Raw genomic sequence first — 15,394 nt, 5'->3', positions numbered from 1 at the left:
ATCCCCAAAAGAACCCTTAGGTTTGGACTTTATTTTGTAAAATAAATTTGAGAGGCCTCTTAGGGATCATAGTTTTGAACTGTTTTATATTTGTGACAGAAGAAAACATATAGGAAAGAAATTTTAAAATTTAAACATGAAAGCATGTTTGTGAGAGAAACATTAGAAGGAAGAAAATGAAAGTCTATAATAGTGGCTTTAGGGTCAGACAATCCTAGGCTAGAATGCTAGAATTCTGGCCCAATCAATTACTAGTAGGTGAGACTGAGCAAGTCATACAAATATACAACTACACACACACACAGACACACACACACACACGATTGTAAGATTAAATAGATAGTTACTGTTAATTACCACAATGATGCATAGTACACAGAATGTGCTTAGTAAATAATCTTTTTTTCTGCTTTTTAATTTTTATTTTTAAAGAAACAGGTCTCAGGCTGGTCTGAAACTCCTGGCCTCAAGCAATCCTCCTGCCTCAGCCTCCCAAAGTGGTGGGATTATGGCATGAGCTACCACACTCAGTCAATGATAGTTTCTATTATCAGAGAAAGAACAGAAAGAGAGGCCAATCCCTTGACAATAATTTCTCATCCACCAGAGTTCCAGACAGTCACCAGAAGCAGTGTTTTATTGCTATGTTTACAAGGAATTGCCTAGAAGACAAGCACCTGTGATGTGGGGACAGCATGAGATTTAGGATTAGAAGAATCTAGGCCCCCAGTTCTGACCCTAACACTTTCAGGCAATGTGTACTTGAACTAATCACATATCATCTCTTGAGATTTGGATTCCCCATCTGAAAATGAGTCCCAGGATTTTTCTGAGTACTAAGAGAAATAATGTGGGTTATAGCCCTTTATAAATTGTGATACTCTTAACCGTAGCGAGTCCTTTAGTCTGGCCCTGTAATAGTCTTGCCCTAAGAAAGTACATATAGTCCTGTAAGGTAAGGTGCCAGGTTTCCCATCAGATGGGCTGCAGAGGTCTCATGACCTACCAGCCACACTTATCTCAGATGCCAGGCCACTGACATTTCAGGGTAGAAGGGGACCTAAAGGAGAACTCTGACACAAAAAAAGTTCAAAGTCAGCTGTCCCAGGCCAGTCAAGCAAGGAACTTTTCACCATCTCACCCTGATCAGAAAAGCTCACCTGTACCCTCAACATTTTCACATAAGAAATCTTTCCTAAGGGATCTAAGAATTTGAAGGAAAAAGAGGGGCTAGAGGAAGAATGCTTTTGCTCAGTAGTGACAGCAGACTTTTCATCCTCATACCCATGCAAATAGTTAGCATGTTTCCTGAGCTATTTCTTACAGCAGCAGTGTGCTGTCATGCAAAAAAGCTTGAGTGACTCAAGCCTTGGCTAAAACCCTCCATTCTTTAATTAATGTGTGACCCTCAGTTGATTGCCACTTCCTTTGAATTATGGCTGCTTCTTGAAGCTAAGCAAAGTCACCAATGTAGAGGAGACACATCTTCCAAGTTCACCCGGTTGCTCTTAAAAGGCAGACTTTTTTTTTTTTTTTTTTGAGACAAGGTCTCACTTCATCACCCAGACTGTAATACAGTGTTGCAATCATAGCTCACTATATCCTCAAATTCCTGGAATCAAGTGAACATCCTATCTCAGCCTCCCAAGTTGTAGGGATTACAGGAGTAAAACAGCATGCCCTGCAGAAGTCACATTTTTAGTTTCCAAATAGGTTTCACCTCAAATTGTTCTTTGAATGTTTTTCTTGAGTTAGTCTAGTGTCCCCCCTTTTTTTGTAAGCTCCAGCTCTATCTTCTTTTTCTTTCTTTCTTTTTTTTGAGACGGAGTCTTGCTCTGTCGCCCAGGCTGGAGTGCAGTGGCGCGATCTCGGCTCACTGCAACCTCCGCCTCCCGGGTTCACATCATTCTCCTGCCTCAGCCTCCCAAGTAGCTGGGACTACAGGCACCCGCCACCTCGCCTGGCTAGTTTTTTGTATTTTTTAGTAGAGACGGGGTCTATCTTCTTTATTTGACAATTTAGTACCAAGGCCTGAACCCAGCACATAGTATGGTCACAATACATATTTGTACAGTGACTTCCTATAGGAATTAATCTACAACTCACTGTAATCTCCTTGATCAAGCCCCCAAAGTACCCAGCAGAATGCATAGCAGATGCTGAAGAAACACAAATTGATTAATTTATCTGTGTCGTATTTATCATCTCTTCCTCCTGCTTCACCGGCATCTTCTCTTCTTTGGGAAGTTGAAATTTCCTGCTGTGTTTTCTACTTCTCAACTTCCACCAATGACTGGTACAAGCTGCCATACTCTTGGAGACTTCTGGAATCTCCCTTTATAGGAAGGGTTGCTCGATTTAGCAAATAAAAATATAGGACACCAAGATAAAAATGAATTTTAGATAAACAATGAATAAAAATTGTGTAAGTATAAATATGTCCCATTCAACATTTGGGTTATATTTATACCAAAAAAATTTTCATTGCTCATCTGAAATTCAAATGTAACAGTGCATTTTATTTGGCAACCTTATTTACAGGATCTCACAAGTATTGACACTAACATAGAAGTTGTCATTTCTCATAACTACACCTTTTAGGTTCTGTGCTATTTACTTATTTATTTATTTATTTATTTATTTATTTATTTATTTGTAGAGATGAGGTCTCACTTTGTTGCCCAGGCTGCTCTTGAACTTCTGGGCTCACATGATCCACCGTCTTTGACTTCCCAAAGTGCTAGGATTACAGGTATGAGCCATCACACCCAGCCTAGGCCCTGTGCTCATTAATTAGTCAGTTCCAAACACCCTAACGGGACAGAAAGCTGCTTTATCTTCTTCAAGCACAGGCCTTGCTCAGAGTAATGTGTTGGGGAAAGGAGGATCAAGTACCTCAGTTTTTCTCCTTAATTTGAAGTTTCCTTCATTCAACTAGTGAGCTGCCCTCTCTTCTCTCAGCTGAGGGATAGATATTTGTGTATATTCCACCAAGCCCAAATTAAGAGCATCCAAACACTAAGCGTAGATTTCCTCCTTTGCATTGTGCCTGACACAGCTTATCCTTCCAGATCACCCGGCTGCTGCCACTGAAACATAGAAATCTTACCTCCTTCTCCAAACATCAGTGATCTTTAAAACTCTCTCCTTTGTGTGCTTCTTAGTGTATTCAGTTACAAAGTCCTGGTTTTGTTTTTATTGCAGTTACTTATTTTCTGCTGTTTTTCTTACAGAAATACTTCTCATATCTGCCTCTTCCTCTTTCATTCCATTTCTCCAGCCTGTCTTGTCCATTTAATATGTCATCACCTGAGGCCTAGATTGCAGCAACAGTGTCTTAGCTCTTCTGGCTTCTTGCATTTGTGCACCTCCTAGAAAATGTATCCTTATATAGTCTCCTTTTCTCATCTGGGATTCCCCTTTGGGGAAAGCTGGCATAAACCTTGATTTTCTATTTAACAAATCAATACCAGGCTCCACAGCCCAGGCTTCAAGTTCCCCCAAGCTTTCTATTTTCTTCACCTTGTCTGTCTTCCATAGGCTGATACAGTCCAATTTCTATTTGCTCAGATCTGGGCCTCATCCCCACATCTGGCTGCATGAGCCCCATCATTGCTCCTGCCTTGAATACTCAAATCCCTTCCCTCCTTCTCTGGAACAATCCATGTCCCTTACCTCCTTCAAAACCCAGCTTATTAGAAGATAATATAGCCAATCTTGGGGTGGAGAAAGCCTTTTCAAAGAGAAGAAAACAAAAGAGGAAAACGCAAAGGGAAAAGTTTAGTAGATTTGATTACACAAGAATGAAAAGATTCTCTATGTCAAAAAGTACTATCAACAGAACAAAAACAACTAGAAAAAAAAATTGCTACCTATAATAGACAATATTAGTATTCTTAATATAATTTGCAAATCAGTAAGAAACAGACATTCCAAAAGAAAATGAAGAGCAGGTATATTTGTGTGACACACAAGAAGTAGAAGAGGCCAAAAACATGAGAAACCACAAAACCTCAGTAGTATTAGAGAAACAGAAATTAAAAGAATAATGAATTTCCTTTTTCTTTCATCAAACACATTTTTTTAAAGAATGATACTCCATGTTGATAAGAGTGAAAGAACAGGATTTTTCTTACATGCTTTAGCAGTGCTCTTTCTTATCCTTCCTTCCTCCCTTCCCTCCCTCCCTCTCTCTCTCTCTCTCTCTCTCTCTCTCTTTCTTTCTTTCTTTCTTTCTTTCTTTCTTTCTTTTCTTTCTTTTCAGACAGAATCTCTCTGTTGCAGGCTGGAGTGCAGTGGTGGGATCTGGAAACACTGCAGCCTCTGCCTCCCGGGACAGCGTTCTTCTGCCTCAGTCTCCCAAGTAGCTGGGATTACAGGTGTATGCCACTATGCCCGGCTAATTTTTGTATTTTTACTAGAGATGGGGTTTCACCATGTTGTACAGGCTGGTCTCGAACTCTTGACTTCAGGTCATCTGCCCGCCTTGGCCTCCCAAAGTGCTGGGATTATAGGCATGAACCACCACGACCTGCCCCTTATACTTCTTTAAAAGAGCATAGATTAGGAAAACCTAATTGTTTACTTTGTTAACAGTGTTTTCCAATTTTCCTACAATAAATATGTATCCTTTTTAATAATTAACACAATATGTATATGCACTTTTCAAAATCTTATGAAAGTTGAAGGGAGGATGAGGCAGGAGAAGAAGGAAAGTGCATTTTTCTTAACCAGACAGGCCTGGTTTAAAAATCCCTCATTGCCACTAACTAGCTGCAATTGACTTCTCAAGCCTGCGATCCTCACCTCAGTGAGCTGTTAAAACAGAAAAGTGTGTAACTGTTATTATAATACCTGGCACTTTGTAAACATTCAAAAAGTGGTGTTATTTATTATTATTTTGTTGTATCCTCAGAGAGCATATAGTTTCAGTCTTTTGCATGTAGTAGATACAAAAATAAAATACCCACTAGATGGTCTGATTTATTATTATTATTATTATTATTATTATTATTATTATTTTGAGCTGGAGTCTGGCTCTGTCGCCCAGGCTGGAAGACAGTGGCCTAATCTCGGCTCACTGCTCCCTTCACCTCCTGGGTTCAAGCAATTCTTGTGCTTCAGCCTCCCAACTAGCTGGGATTACAGGCACACACCACCATGCCCGTCTAATTTTATTGTATTTTCAGTAGAGACTTACCACGTTGGCCAGGCTCATCTTGAACTTCTGACCTCAGGTGATCCACCCATCTCAGCCTCCCAAAGTGCTAGGATTATAGGTGTGAGCCACCACACTGACCCTGATTTTTTCTTTACCTTTGATATTCTTCTTCACTAACCCCATTTTCTCCTTCCCCTTTTCCTTTCCTCCTGTCTATTCAACAACTGTCCTATTCATTCCCTTTCTTCTTATCACACTGTTTCTTATGGACGAGTCTTTCACAACTTCTTTGAATAGCATTTTTCAGGCATGGCCGCATGTGCCTGTAGTTTCCAGCAACTTGGGAAACTGAGGTGGGAGGATTGCTTGAGCCCAGTAATTCGAGGCTACAGTGAACCGTGATTTTACCCCTGCACTCCAGTTGGAGTGACAGAGCAAGACCGTCTCAAAAATAAATAAATAAAAATAAAACCCAGTTCCAAAAGCTGCTGGTTTGTCAGACTTACCTGAAGTTCACCAGCAATGACCACGGGCTCCAGTTTCCCCTTACTGTTACTCCTTATTTTATTAATATTTTGGTTGAAACTCATCTGTCTTTGGAATGCTTCCTATGCTTGACTGCACCTGAGTCTATTAACGTCGGTGTTTCCTGGTAATCTGTGACCTATTTGTCTGCTGACCTCTTTCCTCCAGGCAGAAGCTAATTCTGTGTTTCTTATGATGCTTCTTGCATGTTCATATTCATTCGTGTTATAAATTAAATTAATAGTATTTCAGATCAGCAAAACAGCTTCCCTTCCCTTCCTCTTCTTTTCCCCTTTTGTCCCTTCTACTCCTTTGCCCTCCTCCCTGAAAATATAATTATTAATTATTCCTTTTCTCTGACATAAATCTATATTTGCTTTTGGAAAGTAGAATGAATACTTTTTTACCTATAACCCATACTGAAATATTTCTTTTTAGTATTTGGGAAACACGCACTAAACACTTTAGGACAGCTGCTAAGAGATTTTAACAACAGCAGAATGTGATTATGCAACAAGCACTGGATTCTCCCCTCCATATCTTTATAACTATTAAGGTCTATGATTATGAGGCTTGGCATTAGACCAGATGTGAATTCTGTCTCCAATGCTATACAACCTTAGGCAATTCACCTAACCTCTCTGGGATTTAGCTTCTTTGTCTATAAAAAGTTGATAACATCTATAACAAAAGATGGGAGTTAAATGTGTATAAAGTATATAAGAAACAATCTAACACAGAGTAGATGCAGGGATACTATCTAACTTAAAGAGAAATGTGCATTTCCCCTTCCCTTTAGGAGATTCATTCATTTCTTAGGGGATTTATAATCCAATGGGAAAAGTCAAGATCTACATAAACAAACACTAAACATAATCAAAATGAATTTATTAAGCACATAGGACTTAAAATGTGTCATATACTTCACTAAAGGAACTTTGCAAAGATGGTCTTATTTAATCTTTATAACTGGTACTATTATAACTTTATTTATTTATTTATTTATTTATTTATTTATTTATTTTGAGGCAGGGTTTTGCTCTGTCACCTAGGCTAGAATACAGTGGAACGATCAAGGCTAATTTTAGCTTCTACATCCCAGGCTCAAGTGACTCTCCCACGTCAGCCTCCCGAGTATTGGGAACACAGGCACGCACCACCACGCCTAGCTAATTTTTTGATTTTTTTGTAGAGGCAGAGTCTTGCTATGTTACCCAGGCTGATCTCAAACTCCCGGGCTGAAGAGATCCTCCCACTTTGGCTTCCTAAAGTGCTGGGATTACAGGCATGAGCCACCATGCCCAGCCATAACCTCAATTTTAGGATGAGGAAACTGACATCCCTATAGGTCCTGTAGTTAGTAAGGGGTACAGCCCATGCAGTCAGGTACCAGTGTCCATGCTCATAACCAATCACGTCATATTGTTCTCACTTATGTCTTGCACAGAGTAGGAACTCAATAAATATTTTCAATATTAATAAATAATTGTAATAAATAATTTCATAAATAATTTTAATAAATAATAAATAAATATTAATAAATAATTTCAAATATCTCCTCTAATTTCTTTTTCCAAAGCAAAGAATAACCACCACACATCCCAGAAAAGCACATCTTACCTAATCTTTGATCAAAACAATTGGCTGCTTTGCACAGTCTAAAACTCAGATACAGTTGGGTGCAAAGAAAACAGGGAAAAATGCTGGGCGAGGTGGCTCATGTCTGTAATCCCAGCACTTTGGGAGGCCGAGGCGGGCAGATCAGGAGGTCGGGAGATCGAGACCATCCTGGCTAACATGGTGAAACTCCATCTCTACTAAAAATACAAAAAATTAGCTGGGCGTGGTGGCTGAGGCAGGAGAATGGCGTGAACCCGGGAGGCAGAGCTTGCAGTGAGCCGAGATTGCGCCACTGCACTCCAGCTTGGGGGACAGAGTGAGACTCCATCTCAAAAAAAAAAAAAAAAGAAAAAAAGAAAACAGGAAACTTGGGTAACTTTTACTGTTGAAGATCTGGTTTCCCTAAGGCTAGTGACTCTGTAATAATAAACAGTCCAGAGTATGAATAAATGACATTTTTTATTAATGGTCCTTTTGGACTCCACAATCTCTTTCAGAGAGATTTCATTTAGCAAGTTCCTTTAATATTTGTTTCCTCATTTAATTCTCACAACTACCTTATGAATAAGTATCATTTATAGACCTAATTTATACTGGAGAAGCTGGGGCTCATAAATGTTGAATTTCCCAGGGTCAGCAAAACTGGGAAGTGATATGACTTGAACTTTGAACTCTGCAAAGCTAATGACGTTTCTGTCATCCTACTCTTAGAAATGGCAATATCTATAAGGTTGTGCTGGAAATCTTCCCTTTTATTAACACTGGGCCCCGGCACCTCACCTGTAGGCTCAGAGTTCTGACTACTTTGTGAACTGAGGAGTGTTATGATGGAGTATGAATCTATCTTTGGAAACATTTGAAGCCAGGCATGGTGGTGCATGCCTGTAGTCCCAGCTACTTCAGGGGCTGAGGCAAGAGGATCACTTGAGCCCAGGAGTTTGAGGCTGAAGTGATTGCAGTAAACTATGATCATGCCACTACACTCCAACTAGGGCAACAGAGTGAGACCCCATCTCGAAACAAAACAAAACAAAACAAAAAAGAAGAAGAAGAAGGAAAGAAACATTTAGAAATTTGGAAGGGACAGCTGGGCGTGGTGGCTCAGCCCTATAATCCCAGCCCTTTAGGAGGCCAAGGAGGGTGGATCACGAGGTGAGGAGATCGAGACCATCCTGGCTAACACGGTGAAACCCCGTCTCTACCAAAACTACAAAAAATTATCCGGGGGTGGTGGTGGGCTCCTGTAGTCCCAGCTACTCAGTAGGCTGAGGCAGGAGAATGGCGTGAAGCTGGGAGGCAGAGCTTACAGTGAGCTGAGATTGCGCCACTGCACTCCAGCCTGGGCGACACAGTGAGACTCCGACTCAAAAAAAAGAAAGAAAGAAATTTGGAAGGGCCAGAAGCGGCAGCTCACACCTGTAATCCCAGCACTTTGGGAGAGCGAGGCAGGTGGATCATCTGAGGTGAGGAGTTCAAGACCAGCCTGACCAACATGGTGAAACTCCATCTCTACTAAAAATACAAAAATTAGCTGGGCATGGTGGCACATGCATGCATGTAATCCCAGCTACTTGGGAGGCTGAAGCAGGAGAATCACTTGAATCCGGGAGGCAGAGGTTGCGGTAAGCCACAATCATGCCATTGCACTTCAGCCTGGACAACAAGAGTGAAACTACGTTTCAAAAAAAAAAAATTTGGAAGCACTCTGTGTTCTCAACCAACAATCAGGGGTGTAACTTTGGCAATAACCGTTTCTCTTAGAACATTTAGAGTGAGTCTTCAGGACACCAAGTTAGTAGCTCTGATTTGAGGCTATGATAATGGGCAGAAAACATTTTGTTCCAGCCAGTCTGTGGTTCTGTCCATCAAAATTAATGATACCAAAACACTTTGAAGATTCAGACTGCTATAAAAAGATGAATTGTAAAAGCCGTAGACCTCAACTGTATTTAACCCTGTTTCAGTATTACTAACATTTCATCCTGCTGGCTAGGTTTTACTATGAGTGCCCCATTAGGACATTCAAGAATGTGGCTAAGAATATGGTTGACACCACTGATGTTGGTGTTCCTTATTGAAACCATTATGGACACTAACTTTTCTTAAAGTAAAGATAAGGTTTCACTATGTTACTCAGGCTGATCTCAAACTCAGGGCCTCAAGTGATTCTCCTGCCTTGACTTCCCAAAATGCTGGGATCATAGGTGTGACTGCCATACCTAGCCATGAATTTATGTATTTATTTATTAAGACAGAGTCTCACTCTGTCACCCAGGCTGGAGTGCAGTGGCCCGATCTCAGCTCACTGCAACCTCTGCCTTCCTGGTTCAAGTGATTCTAGTGCCTCAGACACCCAAGTAGCTGGGATTACAGGGATGTGCCACCCAACCCAGCTAATTTTTGTATTTCACCATGTCGAGGACAGGGTTTCACCATGTTGGTCAGACTGGTCTTGAACTGCTGGCCTCAAGTGATCTCTGACCTCAGCCTCCCAAAATGCTGGGATTACAGATGTGAGCCACTGTGCCCAGCCGAATTTATATTTTTAAAGAGAACCTACATGCTATCCAAAAGTAAACCTGGAGTGATTCCATCTTAAGGCATATTTTAAATGAGTAAATTATCCAGTTCTAAGATGAAGATCAATTTTATAGCAAGATGACAAATTGATTCTGAACTCTTATTAATGTAGATATCATCTATTTAGACTTAGAGATAATTTTTACAGGGTTCAGGGTAAGTATATTTTGGCTTAGCAAACCCTTTCTTCTAAATATTAAGTCATAACATGGGGTTCCTGGATATTTAAGGGATCTGTAGAAGTGCTAAAGGAGATTTCAGAACAAACGTCAACCTCAAATGGGGCTGTGCAGGCTAAATCACATGTTAACTTAGGGGCTGTGGCAATCAACTCAGAGTGACATATTAGCTCTGATGGGCACTCACAGATGTTCCTGACTATGATCCATGATGCAAAGGATAGGGTCTATGTGTATCAAAAAATGTACTTGATGGTGAAATATTTGGAAATAACTTTCCCAGAGTATAAATTAATAAAATTTTAAGACCACAGAGGAACATTTTAAAATACAATATGGTTTTGGGGTGATGTCAGCTAGATGGCAGAATAGGAGTTTTTAGTGCCTGTCTCCTTGCAGAAACACTAATTTAAATAGCTATCTACATGCAAAAATACTTTCATAAGAGCTAAGGAATTCAGGTAAGAGATGACAGTATGTAGGTGGAACACAGAAATAAGAAAAGATGCATTAAAGAGGGTAGGAAGGACAGTTTTACATTGCCCACATTATGTCTTCCAAGCCTTCTGAGGGAGGAAGAGGAGGGAACACCCAATTTTACCATGAACCACAGCACCAGGCCCTCCCCAGCGAACCCTTGTGGCTGGCTGGTCCCTGTGGATCCAGACTCTAGGCCGCCCCCTGCACCCCTAGGCTCCAGGCAAGACCCCACATCCCAAAGACCCAAGCTCACCCAGCACCAGGCTGGCCCCCACATCCCCAGGCTTTAGGCTGGCACCACAGACCAAGCCTCTAGACCAGCCCCACAGACCCAGGCTCTGGGACTGCCCCAGTGCCATGCCACCAGCCCCCATGGCCCTAGCCACCAGGCTGGCACCTGTGGCCCCAAGCTCCAGCAGCCCCAGGCTCTAGAATCACTCCCATGGACCACCCCCATGGACCCAGGACCCAGTCCCAGCTCTGCAGACTCAGGTTCCAGACCTGTCCCAGCACCAGGCAAGCCCTTGTAGACCAGGCCCACCTTGAGAACCCAGACACCAGGCCTGCACTAGCACCAGCACACTGCCCAGCAGACTCAGGCTCAAGACCCATCCCAGGGCCAGTTTAACTCCAGTGGACCCGCGCTTCCTGTCAGCCCTTGTGGACACAGGCTGTAGGCCTATTCCTGCAGACTCAGGCTCCAGGCCCTCTCCAGCAGACCCAGTCACCGGGACCACACCAGTGAACCCCAGTGCCAGGTCATCTCCATGGACTCAGGATTAAGGACTGTACCACCCACAGACTCAGGTTCCAGATCCACCTTTGCAGACCCCAGACACCAGATCAGCCCATCTGAGGACTTCAGAAGTAAGTCTACCCATGAACTCATCAGATGGTCCTTCCAGAATCACAGAATAATAATCAGGGAAACATGATACCACCAAAGGTAAAAAAATTAAAGCACTAATAACTGACCTTAAAATTGAGATAAGGCCGGCGCGGTGGCTCAAGCCTGTAATCCCAGCACTTTGGGAGGCCGAGACGGGTGGATCACGAGGTCAGGAGATCAAGACCATCCTGGCTAACACGGTGAAACCCCGTCTCTACTAAAAAATACAAAAACCTAGCCAGGCGAGGTGGCGGGCGCCTGTAGTCCCAGCTACTTGGGAGGCTGAGGCAGGAGAATGGCGTGAACCCGGAAGGCGGAGCTTGCAGTGAGCTGAGATCCGGCCACTGCACTCCAGCCTGGGCGACAGAGCGAGACTGCGTCTCAAAACAAACAAACAAAAAAATTGAGATACATGGCCAGGCACAGTGGCTCATGCCTGTAATCCTAGCACTTTGGGAGGCCGAGGCAGGTGGATCACCTGAGGTCAGGAGTTTGAGACCAGGCTGGCCAACATGGTGAAACCCCGTCTCTACTAAAAGTATAAAAATTAGGCAGGCATGGTGGTGGGTGCCTGTAATCCCAGTTACTTAGGAGGCTGAGGCAGGAGAATCGCTTGAACCCGGGAGACAGAGGTTGTGGTGAGCCCAGATCGTGCCACTGCACTCCAGCCTGTGTGACAAAAGTGAGATTCCATCTCAAAATATAAAAGTAAAAATAAATAAAAAATAAATTGAGATAACACAAACTTCATGAATTTGTATATCAAAATAATTTGTAATTATTTGAAAATTTGTAAGAGTTCAAAATAATCATCTTAAAGAAGCTCAAGGAGCTATAAGAGAACACGGACAACTAAATGATTATTAGGAAAACAATTCATGAACAAAATGAGTTCAACTAAGGGAGATCTTCACCAAGACACATTATAGTCAAATTCTTAAAAGTAAAAGACAGAGGCCAGGCAGGGTAGCTCACACCTGTGATCTCAACACTTTGGGAAGCTGAAGCCTTTATCTCATACCACATACAAAAGGCAACTCAAAACCAGGCCAGGCGGAGTGGTTCACGCCTGTAATCCCAATACTTTGGGAGGCCAAGGCAAGCAGATCATTTAAGGTCAGGAGTTCAAGATCAGCCTGGCCAACATGGTGAAATCTTGTCTCTACTAACATATAAAAATTAGCTAGATGTAGTGGCGCACACTTGTAATCCCAGCTATTCCAGAGACTGAGGTGGGAGAATCACTTGAGCTCTTGTGGCAGAGTTTGCAGTGAGCCGAGATAGTGCCACTGCACTCCAGCCTGGGTGACAAAGCGAGACCCTGTCTTAAAAAATAAAATAAAATAGGCTGGGCATGGTGGCTCATGCCTGTAATCCCAGCACTTTGGGAGGCCGAGGCAGGCGGATCACCTGAGGTCGGGAGTTCAAGACTAGGGAGTTCAAGACTAGCCTGACCAACGTGGGGAAACCCCATCTCAACTAAAAATAAAAAAAAACTTTTTAAAAAAATTTAAAAAACCCTTTTATTAGATAAATAAAATGGCATCAAACTATACAGCACAAATTATACTGCCCACCAAAGAAAATGATCAACAGAGTAAGGAGACAACCTACAGAATGGCAGAAGATATGTTCAAGCCATTTATCTGATAAAAGGATTTTTTTTGTATTTTTTGTTTGTTTGTTTGTTTTTCAGATAGAGTAGTCTCATTCTGTCACCCAGGCTGGAAAAAAATTATATATATGTGTGTGTGTGTGTGTGTGTGTGTGTATATATATATATATATATATAGCCATTGTAGAAGAAAAGCATGAAATTTCCTTAAAAAAATTAAAAATAGAGCTACCATATGATTCAGCAATCTCACTTTTGGATATACACCCAAAGGAAATGAAATCAGTATGTGGAAAAGATATCTATACACATGTTCATTGCAGTGTTATTTTCAATAGCCAACATATGGAATCAACTTAAGTGTCTATCAACAGATGGACAAAAAATGAATAAAGAAAATAGGGTATACATGATGGAATATTACTCACTCCTCAAAATGAAGGAAGTCTTGTCATGTTCAAGAACATGGATTAACCTGGAGGACATTATGCTAAGTGAAATAACTCAGGCACAAAAGGCAAATACTGCGTGATCTCATTTTTATGTGGAGTTGAAAAAATTTAAATTCATAGAAGGAGAGAGGAGAGTGCTGGGGGTGAGAGAAGTGGGAAAATGTTCATCAAAGTGAACAAGGTTTCAGTTAAGCAGGAGGAATAAGTTCTGGATTAATAAGTCCAGCATAATAACTATCGCTAATAATATTGTATCGTGTGCATGAAACTTACTACAAGAGTATATCTTAAATGTTGTTAGCACCAAAAAAAAATTGTAACAATGCAAGACAATAAACACATTCATTAGCTTAATTGTGGCAATCATTTCACAGTGTATATACATATCAAAATAACTTATATCACATTGTATAATATAAATATACACAATATGTATGTATGTATGTATGTATTTATTTTTGGAGATGGATTCCCACTCTGTTGCCCAGGTTGGAGAACAGTGGTATGATCTCAGCTCACTGCAACCTCTGCCTCCCAGGTTCAAGTGATTCTTGTGCCTCAGCCTCCTGAATAGCTGGGACTACAGGCATATGCCACCACCCTTGGCTAATTTTTTGTGTTTTAGTGGAAATGAGGTTTCACCATGTCAGCCAGGCTGGTCTTGAACTCCTGACCTCAAGTGATCTGCTCACTGCATGAACCACCATGCCCAGCCTAATATATACAATTTGTATTTGTCAGTTATACCTCCATAAAGAGAAAAAAAAAGTAGCAGTAAGAAAAATAAAATAACATTTTATGTGATTTTGTGTATATTATTAAAAATGGGATGGAAATAACTGAAATGGAAAAAACGCAGGCCAACCTAAGGTCCCCAGAAGGGCAGGCACAGGTTTGGCGGCCGGAGAGGTTGTGGTAGATGCGTTGCCGTATTTTGATCAAGGTTATGAAGCCCCTGGTGTGTGGGAAGCTGCTGGGGTGCTGGTGGAAGAGCAAACTCACCTACTAAGAACTACCTGGACCGCCTAACAGCCCCAGATTATTCTGCATTTGAAATTCTAGAGAGCATTTAACCCAGAGAATAATTAGGGGGAGGAAAATAATCCATTATAATGACTGACATAATGAGAAATGAATTTGCAAGACTGGCTGCTTGACAACCAATTGAATTGCTCAGTATGAAATGATATGAGCTTCCAGCCCCTTTCTCCCATCAAAAAAATGACACTACTGCATGGTAAGAATGTGTAAACAATTTTATTGCCCAGTTAAAGCAGCAAGCAGTTGGAATTGAGAATCTGAAACTAATGTCATAGCATGGGTGTAATGCCTAGAAAGTTTACAATGAAAATCTAGTTCATATGATTGAACATTCACAGAAAGAACTTCAGAAGGTAAGAAAACATATTCAATAGTTTAACGGGCAGAGAAAGAACATGCAACTCACGCTGGATCTAAATTGAGAGAAATGGAATCAAATTGGGGATCCCCGGTCAGTAAGAATTACGAGGTTGAACAGACTATTGTTCAACTAGAAAATGAAATCTGTGTGGCCGGGTGTGGTGGCTCATACCTGTAATCCCAGCACTTTGGGAAGCCAGGCCGAGGCAGGTGGATCAGGAGTTCAAGACCAGCCTGGCCAAGATAGTGAAACCCCGTCTCTACTAAAAATACAAAAAATTAGCCGGGCGAGGTGGTGGTTGCCTGTAATCCCAGCTACTCGGGAGGCTAAGGCAGAGAATTGCTTGAATCTGGGAGGCGCAGGTTGCAGTGAGCCGAGATAGCCCCACTGCACTCCAGCCTGGGTGACAGCGACAGAGCGACACTCCGTCTCAAAAACAAAAAAAAAAAAAAAGAAAAAGAAAAAAGAAAAAGAAAATGAAATATATCAAA

The 15,394-nt window shown here is 41.6% G+C and overlaps 1 pseudogene; it reads left to right on the top strand.

Moving 5' to 3' along the window:
• The first annotated feature begins 14,344 nt into the window (after nt 1-14,344).
• On the top strand, nt 14,345-15,146 carry LOC108582129 (annotated as a pseudogene).
• Nucleotides 15,147-15,394: the final 248 nt, after the last annotated feature.

This window comes from Papio anubis, chromosome 12 (assembly GCF_008728515.1).
Source record: "Papio anubis isolate 15944 chromosome 12, Panubis1.0, whole genome shotgun sequence".
Lineage (NCBI taxonomy): Eukaryota > Metazoa > Chordata > Mammalia > Primates > Cercopithecidae > Papio > Papio anubis.
The sequence above is the reverse complement of the archived record's forward strand: the minus strand, read 5'-3'. Positions and strand labels throughout refer to the sequence as shown.